The sequence below is a fragment of the Cryptomeria japonica genome, chromosome 2, assembly GCF_030272615.1.
Source record: "Cryptomeria japonica chromosome 2, Sugi_1.0, whole genome shotgun sequence".
In the NCBI taxonomy this organism is placed as follows: domain Eukaryota; kingdom Viridiplantae; phylum Streptophyta; class Pinopsida; order Cupressales; family Cupressaceae; genus Cryptomeria; species Cryptomeria japonica.
Genome location: NC_081406.1, coordinates 591,094,638 through 591,108,541, shown reverse-complemented (window position 1 = coordinate 591,108,541; position 13,904 = coordinate 591,094,638).

The window sequence follows — 13,904 nt, the reverse complement described above, 5'->3', positions numbered from 1 at the left end:
GGAAGCAGTTGAACAAGAAATCATTAAGTATTTATGTGTTAATGAGTGGTCGCCTTCAGAAATTAGATCTGAGACACCAGATTCTTTGTATAATTCTTTAGACAATAAATGGAGCATTGCCATAGAAAAGGAACAGGAAATGAGAGAGAAAATTTTTGCTCAACATCTTCCTGATGTATCAAATTCAAAACTTTTCAAAGTTATGAACAAATACAAAGCCCTCTTCTTCATGAGAAGAAGAAGACTCCTGTTACTGGAAGGAAAGAGTCAAGAAGTGATCAAGAATACACACACTCTTGCTCTAGAAGCTCTTAAGATTCATCAAGTGGCTGAAGCCAACAGGAAGGTTGAGCAAGAACTGACAATAACAAAACCGGATGAAGTGTTTGATAATGAAGGAAACCCGGTTACTAAACCTATAGACACTATTGATGTCGATGCTCTGGATGTAGAGGATGTTGCTCAGGGTACACCATCAGAAGCAATAGAATAGGAGAAGCAGGCAGAATAGGTAGAAAAGCAAAAGGAAGCAAAGGACAAAAAGGAGGAAGCAAAGAAGCAAGCGGAGAAGAAGAAAGCAGAGGAGGATAAAGAAGAGGAGAAAAGAAAGGAAGCAGAGAAGGAGAAAAAGAAGGATGAAGAGGAGAAGAGGAAAAAGGAAGAGGAGAAGAAGAAGAAGGATGAAGAGGAGAAGAGGAAAAAAGGAAGAGGAGAAAAAGAAGAAGGATGAAGAGGAGAAAAGAAATGAGGAAGAGGAAAAGAAGAAGGATGAAGAGGAGAAGAGGAAGAAGGAAGAGGAGAAAAAGAAGAAGGATGAAGAGGAGAAAAGAAAGAAGGAAGAGGAAAAGAAGAAGGATGAAGAGGAGAAGAGGAAGAAGGAAGAGGAGAAGAAGAAGAATGAAGAAGAAAAGAAGGGGAAAGATGAAGAAAAGAAAAAGGAAGAGGAGCAGAAGAAAAAGGATGAAGAAGAAGAGAAGCAAAGGAAAGAAGAGAAAAAAAAAAATAGAAGGAGAGGAAAAGAAAAAGACTGAAGAGGAAAAGTTAAGAGCTACAAAGAAAGAAGAAGCAGCAAAAAGCACTCAGATGGAGACTCCAAAGGCAATCGGTAGTCAAGCCAAATCGGCTGACCTCACCAGTCCTATTGACCTCCAGTCTGCCAATGAAATGGAGTTGTTACAAAGCATTAAGGTTGTTGAAGAACACCTTGAAGTGTTAAGGAGGAAGAAGGAGAGATATGTGATCCAAGCTGTGGTGGACACTCTTACCAGCTTGTTACCTCGCACAAACCTCCCCAGTACTAACTCATCATTGGCACAATTGAAGCTCCTATGCACCATAGTGGATGATCAGGTGCAGAGCCTAGAAGAGGTAGCTGAGGCAAATGCCAAGAAAGAGCATCAAAAGGCTCTCAACATTGCCCTGGTGAAGAAGCTTAATGAGCTCCAGTCCGATCTACAAAAAGCACAAAAAGACATAAGAAATGCTTTGAATGAGGGGAATCTACTACTGAGTAAGATTTTCTAACCCCATCTCTTCTGTGATGATGTGCTTGTACATAAACAAAAGCTACAAACTGAATTGCAGTTATACATGAGCACCTTCAAGCCACCATATGACTCTTTTAGAGCTTATGGGAAAACCGTTCACCGGTTTCATATTCAGTCTGCCAAAATAGAGTTGGAAATCAGTAACCGGACTCAAGATTTGCAGGAACTCCAACTGGTTCTACTCCCATGCCTGCAGATACTTCAGAAATGTTACCTCAATCTGGATGCCTTAATGGTGACTCAAGAGATGAGCATAATAGATGCCATGGAAGAACAGGTCTCCCAGATGCAGACAAAGAAAGAAGTGGCTACCTCCCTACTTGAGTCCTGGTCCTTATCTATGAAACAATTTTTACAGGACTTCAAATCATTTTTTGACAAGTTTTATTCCTTATTGTCATAAACTCTTATTCTTTTAATACTAATGAATGTTGGCAAAGAGGGAGAAGTAGAAGTTTTGAATGTTTTGATGTATACTTTCATGTTATTTATGTTAAGAAGTAGTATACATTGTATTTTCTGCAAAAGAGAGTGTATATGCTTAGGGGGAGTAATTTTGATTGTGGCATATTTTTGTTGTAAAACACTTAGATGTCAAAATTTCCTAAGTGTTGCCATCAATGCCAAAGGGGGAGATTGTTGGCATTTTTTATGATTATGTTGTGATTGTCATTGATGGACACACACTTGCATTGAGATCACTTTTGTATGTATAAGTTAAAGCTCAACCGGTATTTGTTCCAACTGGTATGCATTATAGTCCTTAGACTATTGGTGTTTTGTAGAAAGTGTTTACCGATCTGAAGTGGTATGTTGACCCCAAGTGGTTCGAGGATCTCAAGTGGTACGAAGGATCAAAGCGGCATAACACATATTTCCCAGTCTTCATTTTTTCAAACCGGCAACCGGTATTTTGCTTAAACCAGTATTTTGTATGAACCACTAATACTCTGTGATGAGTTACCAACCGACATTTTATGATGAGTTACCATCCACCGATTGTTTGATGGTGCTAACACTTCAACGGTGCTTTTTGTGTCATGTTACAGAATATGTCTAGATGAATTGAACCTAGGAAATTGTATTGTAATCCTATTGGACTGACATTAAATCAGATTCCTTTATAAGGACATCATGTCTAGGTTTTTAGGTTGTTGCTAGGGTTTAAGGTGGTTGATGAGTTAGAGAGTGTGAATGTGTAGAAGACTGAAGTAATGCTGGAATGCATTAGGAACGTGCTATCAAGGATATAACCAAGCAATCTGTGCTATTAGCTAGATCACTCACTTGTTGATTACTCACATCTTCAACAAGTCTGAAGCCCTTAACCGGGTAGGCCCAAAAGCCTTTTTGTAAATCCTCTAACAAGGTGGTTCACATCTGTGGATCTAAAATCCTCTAGCAAGGTAGTCTTTAATCAGACTTATCTCCTAACAAAGATTGAGATTCCTAACAGGATCTATTCTGGTAAAGAACATTATATGACCTTAACCGGTCTGACCTTAACCAATTTGGTTCCTATTCTGTAGATAATTACTTGTGAGTTCCATCTCACTGTGGTTTTTCCCATTTGGGTTTCCACGTCAAAATCTCTTGTGTTATGGTGTTTGTGCTTTTGTGGGGGAATGCATTATTTGCTCTTTGGTTTGCATGTGTGCTAACTAGTTTGTCTGCTAAACTCTTTTACTGGTTTATTGTTAGTCTAGTAAAGTGTTTAAGTAGATTGATTTTTGGCATACTAATTTACCCCCCTCTTAGTATTCATCAGTTTATGCTACCAGTCTAATTGTTGTCTATAAGGTCGATGATGTTTGTTATTGTAAGTGTTGAAAAATGTTGTGTTTGTATCTGAGTGATGAGATACTTGCCAGACCAGTGAGTGGAAAACTACAGAGTGTGATTGTAGAGTAGAGGAACTGAAAATGATCCGCCTTAGCATATAGTGCTATTATCAAATTAGAGCTTTACCTGTTGTCTTCTAACCATTTCAATAGTAGGAAAATCCCTTTGTCGGGTAGCTTTAACATGCTTATTGTAAATCCTCTAACCAGATGACTCAAGATCGTTGAGTTCTTCAAATCCTCTAGCAAGGTAACCTTTAACAGGGTTTCAAGCTTTAACATGGTATATAGCCATCCCTTAACTAGGTGATCTCTAACATGATTGGTTCCTAATAGAACCTTATTGTAAAGTCAACCGAACTAGGCTCCTAAAAGAGAAGACTTCAAAAGAGTTCAAACCAAGCTTGTTGGTATTCATCCCCACCATGTTTTTTTTCATTTGGGTTTCCACATGAAAAATCAGTGTGTTATGGGTTGTAAGTTTTCATGTGATGATTGAGTAGTTTTTTATTAAAGTTTAATATGCATGTAGTGCTAAATGATTGTGGTATTATGAATGCTACTCATGCATGACTAAACTGGTAAAGTTGCTATCAAGATCTGAGATCTGTTAAAGTACTTTCGGTTAACCGGTTTAGTTGTCTGGAGCATTTCTATGTTTAACCAATATACCCATGGTTAAGTTCAGTGATGAAGACAACTGGTCAGGATTGTTTTAATATGATAAAGGGTTGAGAAAGTTTTTGCTTGTATTGATTCACCCCCCCTCTTAGTACTAGTTAGGGTATCATTTGTTCATCATTATTCATCAGTATAGAGTTGTGTTCAGGATGATCAAAAGGATTCACAGAGATGAAAAAGTTCACCTTTTGACGGGGATAAATTTGAAGGACTAGGGAAAGGAGTGGCACGGTCCCGAAAATTTCAGTCTAACTTCAAGGAATAGATCTAAATCATCTTCTTCTACTCAAATCCAGGTTGGTGTCTCTATACGGTGATTGTAGCTCACTACTTATACTCGATCTCTTCAATATTCATCCATTTACCCTAATTTCAACATTTTCACAATTCAACTTAGAAAGAGGGAATCAAAACCCTAACCCAGGTGGAACCTTATCAAATTTACATTTTTGCGAGCCCAACTCCTTAGAATACTATTTCTGATTTGTGTTCTTAGATCTGATTTTGTGAGCATTTTAATTTTTCAATTTGCACTCATAGATTATATTTTTAATCAAATTACATAAATTTAGAGGTTAAACTCATAAAAACCCTAATTTATTTTGGTTAATTTGGTTTGTGGGTTGCATAATTTATAATTTTTATTTTCAGATTCGATCTTAGACTTTCACAATGGCACTTAATAGATTTGATTTATTTTCCATTTCACATATGATTACATTGATTTTCACATATATTTATCATAATCATGTGTTGGATGATGGTTTCTTTCACTTCACATTACTTATTTTCATTCATAGCACACTGGCATATTGTATTCTTAGAATTTCAACAATATCTCCTATTAGTCAATTAAATATCAAAGCTTTTATCCATGATACATATTTTTGTTGGCAATTGACACTCATCTGGTAAGGTAAATTGCATTTAGGGTTGTCATTGGTGACAACTCATCTTCAGGAGTTGGTATTTCTCATCCAGATTTGTTGTCTTATCATTTTGCATAGATTGGGCCAACCGGTATATTCATACTTTGCTTTATTCTTGTTAACCGATTAGTCTTGGTACCGATAACATGTCTTTGGGACCCCGGTAAAATCACTTCTGGAATTTATGGTAGCATGTAAGGCCAACATCAACATGATCATTAGGAAAATATATATCATGCTTTGTGATCCAGAAGTCGACATGGTGAAAAGATAAAGGGTATTTAAGGGAGAACACTTAGTGATGGATTTGATGTTAATGGCGATGCAATTTTGGATGTGAATATGTCAGATATTGATGGTATATGATTTGGTCAGCAAGTGGAAGCTTTTGTGTGCAGTTTCACGTGCACAATCCTAACCGATAGTGTAGAACAAAGAATAATAGGGTATTAATAAACCAGTTCACAAAAGGTTGATAGAGCTTAAACCAGAACTTATCCAACATGGTCAGATGTAGTTTATAAGTTCATTTTTTTGTAAGAAATCATTGTGTAATGTTGTGTAAGTCAGTGAGACTTATGTTTAGTAGTGAGCTCTAGGTGGTAAGCCTGATTGCCTGTACAATCTTATCTATGTAATATTTGCATACCTTGATCAAGTATATAGATATTGTGGGTATCATCCCCACCATGGTTTTTTCCTTTACATGGTTTTCCATGTATAAATATTGGTTTTATGGTGTTGATGATTTATGTTTTATTTGGTTTATGCCCTTTAATTTTATTTTTTGTTAACTGGTTCATAAAAAATAAGTTTAGAAATTCATTTATCAGTAGAACACTGATTCACCCCCCCCTCCCAGTTTTCTTATTCAAACAATTGGTATCAGAGCCTAGTTCCTTGGAATAAGTCTAACAACTTGAGGAAGATCTGAAACTTGGAACCAATCGAAACTAGGTTGCAACAACAACTTCAACTTGCCATTAAGGATCTTGATAATGAGAAGGTGGAAAACAGTAAATTGAAGAATTAACTGAGACAAGCCAGAGAACACATCATTTCATTGCAAGGAAATCTATCAGCTATTCAAGCCAAGAGGAAGGAACTCTGTGATCAACTACAAAATCAGAGTAGTGATGAGGAAGATGCTTTGAAATATCAATGTCATAAACTTACTCGGGAGAATACCACCTTGAAGAATGAAATGCAAGCCCTAACCATGAGAATGTGTAAAGACATTGAAGACAAAAAGAAGAATGAAGAAAACCTAGATCAAGATTTGAAGGATAGATATGAGGAATGCAACAGACTAACACATGAGAATGATATGTTGAAACTTGAGTTGATTTAGTCCCAGAATAATGAATAGGAACTTGAGAGACATATCATAATCATGAGAGATGATTTAGCCAATGCAAATGAGTACAGAGACAAATTCAAATCCATCTCTGCAAGACTTGATGAACTGTTGAATTGAAGAGCCAAAGAGATGCTAAGAACTTGGATATGAGGTAGGAGCTCAAGCTCCAGTAATGCACAACAAGATCAATCATTAGGTCAAAAGTTGAATCATGCCAACAACCAGAACCAAAAATCACTTGTAAGACAACCTAATGCTCACAAATTCAATGGTACATGCTTTGTTTACAATAAATATAGACATATAGCAAGTCAGTGCAAAAAAAAGAATAATCAAAACAATGCATCATCCACCGATCTTGGAAATGTCATATTTCATGCATGTAGTAGATTTGGACATATGTCTAACTAATGCAGATCAAAAGTTAATCAAGGAAATCGAGGCTACAACAAAGCAATTCAGAAGAACAAATTGTTTGTTATGCATGCAAAACGATTGGACATATTGCTAAATATTGAAAGAGTAAGAATCCATCGGTAGTTGATGGAAATACAGATGAGAAGGGAAAGGCAAAGGTTGAAGATATTGATGGTATGATGAGAGAATAAGTATCTGGTCAACTACTGAGAGGGGGGGTGAATCAATAGATAGAAAGACTGATACAACCTTCGCCAATCTCAAAAATCAATCTCTCAAAGTAAACTTAGAATTCACAATGTAATACCTTTGTCAAGATAAAAACTCATCAGATAAACCGATTGACTATTACAACAAATTAACAGTAAACAAATTCTTCATATCCCAATGCTTCCAGTTATCATGACTTATCAAAATAGTTAAGTAGTTAAGTAAATCAACCATGAAAATATAACCACAAAAACATTCACCACTTGACACAAATATTTTTGACGTGGAAACCAAAATAGGTAAAAACCACGGTGAGATGAGACTCACAAGATAACTATCTGAACTCTTCTGAAGTTTGCCCTGTTAGGAGCCTAGCCTGTTAACACTTTACAAAAAGTCCTATTAAGAACTGATCCTGTTAGGAATCACCCGATTAAGGGATTGACTACAAATGCCTTGTTAGAAGCAATACCCTGTAAGGAGTAACCTTGGTAGAGGATTTGAAAATCCAATCTAATGGATCACCTTGTTAGAGGATTTGAATAACACCAAGCTTGTTAGATCTTACCTGGTTAGGGGATTTCAATTCTGTTGTAATTGTTAGAAAACAACAGGAGTTTGCTGATCTGTCTGAATAGCACTACACTTGCTTGATCAGATCCATTTCATACTCCTAACTGCCTTTACTCAAACTACAAATACATCATCCAATTTGACAACTACACACTCAACTGATCTGTGCTCACTCTTTGCCAACTCATTAAACTAAACAACTTCATCGACCTTATAAACAAATCAAGCAGGTCGGTAACACAACAAAAACTTAATTCTCATAGAGATTACAAACAAATCGGTTCAAGTATGACCATTGGATTACACAGCAATCTCTACACATCAATCAAGAAAACCTTGATTGCTCCTTGATCACCACTTCATCGAACTTAGTAACTCATCATGCGCTTTGTATTAGATGCAATACATTTTCTCATTCCCTAGATAAAAACAGTTACAAAAACTCACCAAAATCTCTTGAATTGTCTTCTTACAATAATCATACGTGTCATAATCATTACCGCTCATCATCAGATCATAAACCAATATAACCAATTCACCAAACTTAATCAATTAGGGTTTATCAATATCCACAGGTAGGGTTTACCGATTACAACAATAGATAAGGTTTACATTGATAACCGGTTCACTCCACAAATTCTTCCTACCAGTTACAGTAACAATATTAAAACAATATCAACAATATCAATACCGATTTAATTGACATCAATGACAACATAATATATTATTAATGCAATCTTCATGCAAATGCCAACAATCTCCCCCTTTTCCATTGATGGAAATACAAATATCAATACCATTGATTGTTGCGTGATTGTGAATAGGAATACTGGTTTACATTACCAAGTATTCACCATGCTCTCCATTTCTTCAACTTGTCGTTGGTTCTCCTTCCCATGATCACATAATTCTTCTCCCCCTTTGACAACAATGCCAAATTGAAAGTAAAACATGTAATGTCAAATTTCACTGTGCATCATCAACATTCTGCAATTTGATGCTCCCCCTGTGGAATAAATGCACTTCTACACCAATCCCTCTGTAAAATTCTGCAAATAGCTCCAAGACTAATGTAATCTACATCATACTTAATTGACTTCATGAAGAGGGACAACCCCTAACTGACTTCTAAGATACTCAAAAGTAGCCTTAGGCAGAGGTTTAGTAAAAATATTTGCAAGTTGTTCCTTGGTAGAAACATGCTCCAAGATCACATCTTTACTCTGTACTTTTTCCCTCAATAAATGATACTTCAATTCAATATGCTTGGTTCGTGCGTGCAAAACAGAATTCTTAGAAATATTTATGGCACTTGTATTATCACATAAAATATTTATAGGTTCTGAAATCTTCATCTTAAAACCTTCTAAAATGTGCCTCATCCATATAGCCTGTGTACAATTCATGTAAGCTACAACATACTTAGCTTCAGCAGTAGATTGTGAAGTACAACTCTGCTTCTTACTACTCCATGAAACAAGTATTCCTCCAATAAAAAATACTCCACCGGTTGTGCTTTTTTGATCATCAACATTTCCTACCCAATCTGCATCTGTGTACACCTTCAAGTCAAAATTTCCTCCATATGGATACCATAACCCATAATCAATAGTACCTTTCAAATATCTAAAAATTATTTTGGTTACTATCAGATGTGTTTCCTTAGGATTCTTCTGGAATCTAGCAACTATGCCAACTACATGAGCTATGTCTGGTCTGCTGTGAACAACATAGTGCAATTTTCCAATCATTGACCTGTATTCCTTCTCATCAATAGATTTGGACTCATCTTCCTTACACAACTTACAACCTATAACCATAGGTGTCCCAACTGGTTTACAGTCAGTCATGGCAAATGTCTTCAAGACCTCTTTCACATACTTAGACTGTGTGACAAAAACACCATTCTTCATTTGTTGTATTTGCAAGCCTATGAAAAAATTTATTTCTCCCACTAAAGACATTTCAAACTCATTTTTCATTTCATATGCAAAATTTTTGCTCATGTCATCATTACCTCCAAAAATGATATCTTCAAGAAATACTTCACTGACTAGTATTTTATTCCTTCAGATTTGAGATAAATGTTACTATCATCACTAGTTCTCAAAAAGCCTATCTTCATAAGATGTGTATGAATCCTTTCATACCATGCTCCCAGTGCCTGCTTTAATCCATATAAATCTTTATGCAATCGGCATACCATGTCTTTCTTATCAGTATGAGCATAACCATCCGGTTGCTCAATGTATACTTCTTCTTCTAGTATCCCATTCAAAAATGCAGACTTAACATCCATCTAGTATACCTTGAATTTCTTGTGTGTTGCAAATGTAAGTAAGGTTATAACACCTTCCAGTCTTTCCACTAGTGCAAAAGTCTCACCATAGTCTTCTCCTTCATCTTGTGCATAACCTTTGCAAACCAACCTAGCTTTGTTGTGAACTACAACACCATCTTCATTCAACTTGTTCCTGAAAACCCTCTTAGTACCTATCACATTTTTATTTAGTGGTCGGGGTAGTAGGGTCCATGTGTTGTTCTTCTCAACTTGATCTAATTCCTCCTCTATAGATTTAACCCAATCATCATCACCAAATGCTTCCTTAGCAGTTCTTGGTTCAATAGTGGAGATAGGCAAGAATTCTCTCTTATTCTTCTTCAGGTTAGTACTCCAGTATCCTTATTCCCAATAATTTGTTCAGGATTGTGATTCAGTCTCACATATCTTGGAATAACATGATCATTATCTTCAAGTTCAGCTTCTTCATTATCATCATCTTCTTCTAAATTTATCTATTCCGGTTGAACTGGTACATCAATATTTTCTTTGCCAGTTTCAGATTTGCCAGTTTCTAGTTCCAAAAACAAAATGCAAGGATCTTCATCATTTTTCTCTAAACTGGTTTCCTTTGAGACTTCAGGATTTTCATCCACTCGAACATCAGCACTCTCAATAATTCTCTGTGTTTGGTTGTTAAAACACTTGTAGGCCTTATTCTTGGTGGAATAGCCAAGAAATATACCTTCATCATTTTTAGCCTCAAATTTGCTAATAAAAGCACCTCTCTTAATAAAACATTTGCTTCCAAATATTTTGAAATAACTAACATCGGGTGATCTAACATACCAATATTCACAAGGAGCCTTGTCCTTACTGTAATACCCTAAAAAGGGTCATCTAAACCATGGGCCCCTAATCTCGACAACATCACTAAGATCCTAACCAAAGGCAATTAAATAAATCTTGAGCGCACAATTAATTCTTTAATCATCAAATGTCACATGGCAAATTAAGAACTCAATATTAATTAAATATTTATTTAATTAATCAAATCATTCCAAGTAAATCATTTTAAAAAATTATCTTATTTATTTTAATTAAATATCTTTTGCATATTTAATTAAATAAATCAATTTGCCACTAAATCATCAAAAAGAGGAATTAATTTAATTAAATAAATCAATTTGCCACAAATCTTCAAAAAAAGAAACAAATCAAAAAAGGAATTAATTGACCAAAAAAGAAATAAAATTTGAGGAAAGAAATCAATTGGAGATAATCTTGAAAAAAATAAATTAAAAATTGATAAATAATCTCAAAGAAAGCAATTAAAATAATTAAATCTTAAAATTGAATGAAATAGAGAATAAATCTGTTTTTTCTTGATTTTATCTTAATTTTAGTTCAATTTTCTTTAAAATTGAGAAAAGCATCCAATCACATCAATTCACCTAGATTGTGCTTCCTCTTGGAAAATCTTGACCGCTCGTCATCATTTGATCTTAGCCTTTGGTTTCTTTCTAAATTTTCTATAAATTCAGGGTCTCATCTCTCATTCAAAGATCTTGGAGAATATATTGTTATTATACTATTTTTGCTCTAGGTTCATTGAGAATATTGCATATATATTTAGATCATTTATCTCATTTATTGCTTAAATCTTGTTAGATTAATCTTGCATCCATTTAGCTTAATATCATGCTCATATAGATTAAATCCTTCGTCTTGGTGTAGTCTAGTCACTGGTATTGCTTATACAAATCTGAGAGCAATCTTATACTTGCATCTTTTAGAAGGCAATGGGTCAATTTGTTATGGTTTTCATTTTCATGATTATATCTATCTAACCATGCATGTAGTGACTTAATTGAAGTGTTGTGTATTCTAGATACAGATACAGGTCCACTTTTCTCACACACACTTACCTCTGTTTACCAGAATCCGGTTCATAGTGTAGACAGTTGTACTGACAACTTCTCTCCAAAAAAAATTCGCTCCACCTCATTGTATCAACATCGTCCTAGCAGCTTCAACAATTGACCGGTTGTTTCTCTCTATGATAGCATTTTGTCGTGGTGTCCTTGGTGGAGAAAGTTGTCATTTGATACCATTTTATTCACAATACCTAGTGAATTCCTCATAATTAAATTCACCGCCTTGATCTATCCTCAGACACTTTATCTTCTTACCGCTCTCTTTCTTAGCTAGGGCCCTGAATGCCTTGAACTTACCAAAAGATTCATTCTTATCCTTCAAGAATGTGACCCACATCATCCTTGAGCAAATCATAAAATATCAGTCACCTTGAATACTTTTTGTTCTTATTGGTCCACAAAGATCTGTATGAACCAAATCTAACAGGTGTTCCGCTGAAAAATATTTGCTCTTGAAAGTTGAGGATGTCATCTTTCCCAATTGACATTCTTTGCACAGAGCATTAACCAATTTATCTAACTAAGGAAAACCTCTCACTGTCTTGGACTTACTCACTTTAACAATGTTATCAAAGTTTATATGACAAAATATCCTATGCCAAAGCTAACTATTATCTATCTTTGAAATTAAATAGTTGTTGACTTTAGGATTAAGGTGAAACAAGTTACCTTTAGTTTGCTTCCCAGTTGCAATCAGTTCACCTTTATTGCCATAGATTTTGCATATACCATTTTTAAACTCCAATGGGTATCCTCTGTCATTGAGTTGTGCCACACTTAAACAATTATACTTTAAACCCTCAACCCAGTAGACATCATTTGCACTACTCTTTCCATTAAGAGAAATAGTTACCTTACCTTTAACCATGCAGGGTGAGTCATTACCAAATCTTACAACTCCACCATCAAATTCCTTCAGAGAAAGAAATTTGCTCCGATCACTAGTCATGTGATGTGAACAACCACTATCAATGATCCAACCATCAGAGTTATCCATCCTGGATACTAATGCCTTATGGTTTGACATCTCTTCTTTAATGGATACAAACACAATATCTTCATTAGCATCACCATCACATTCCTCACCAGTAATACCACCATCAACAACAATAAGACAATCTCTTTTTCCTTTACCCTTGTACTTCTTGAATTTCTCTCGTTTGTACTCATTATCACCATTAGGAAAGTTAGCAACAATGTGTCCAATCTTGTTGCATGCAAAACATTTCAAAGATAATTTAGTTTTTTCAATGGACTTCAGCTCGTGAATGGCTACAACTTAGATAGCGTAGACTAGTAGCAGGGTTCTTAGTACCTTATTTATCACTATGGAATCTTCCACTTTACCTCCTGCACTCTTAATTTCACTGACTATCTCTTTTATCTGTTCACCATACTGTTGGATATTCTCACCTTTAGCCATCTGCATGTCATCAAAATTTCCTCTTAGACTCTCTTCTTTAGCAATATTAACATGTTCATCACTGTAATAAATCTCTTCAAGTTTTTTCCATAACTCATGCAGTTTCAAGACCATGAACATCTACATACTCTACATTAGACAAATAATTGATAATAGCCTCAAATGCTTGATGATTTTCTTGTTGCTCTTTCTTCTGATCATCAGTCAACATCCCAGTAGGTGCAACATACTTAGTATCGACATGTTCCCAATATTGGCTTCCCAAACTCTTAATATAAATTTGCATTCTGCCACTCCATATCCTATAGTTCTCTCTATTCAACTTCGGACCTTCCTTCTTCATCATGATCTTCATATCTTTACCTCAAGTTGTTAGGCTTAGACCTTAGAGGACTTGAAATGCTCTGATACCAATTGATGGTATGATGAAAGAATAAGTATCCAGACAACTACTGAGAGGGGGGGTGAATTAGTAGATAGAAAAATTGATACAAACTTCACCAATCTCAAAAATCAATCTCTCAAAGTAAACTTAGAACTAACAATGTAATACCTCTGTCAAGATAAAAAATCATAACATTAACTAGTTGAGTGTTACAACAAATCAACAGTAAACAAATTCTTCATATCTCAATACATCCGGTTATCATGACTTATCAAAATAGTTAAGTAGTTAAGTAAATCAACCATGAAAACATAACCACA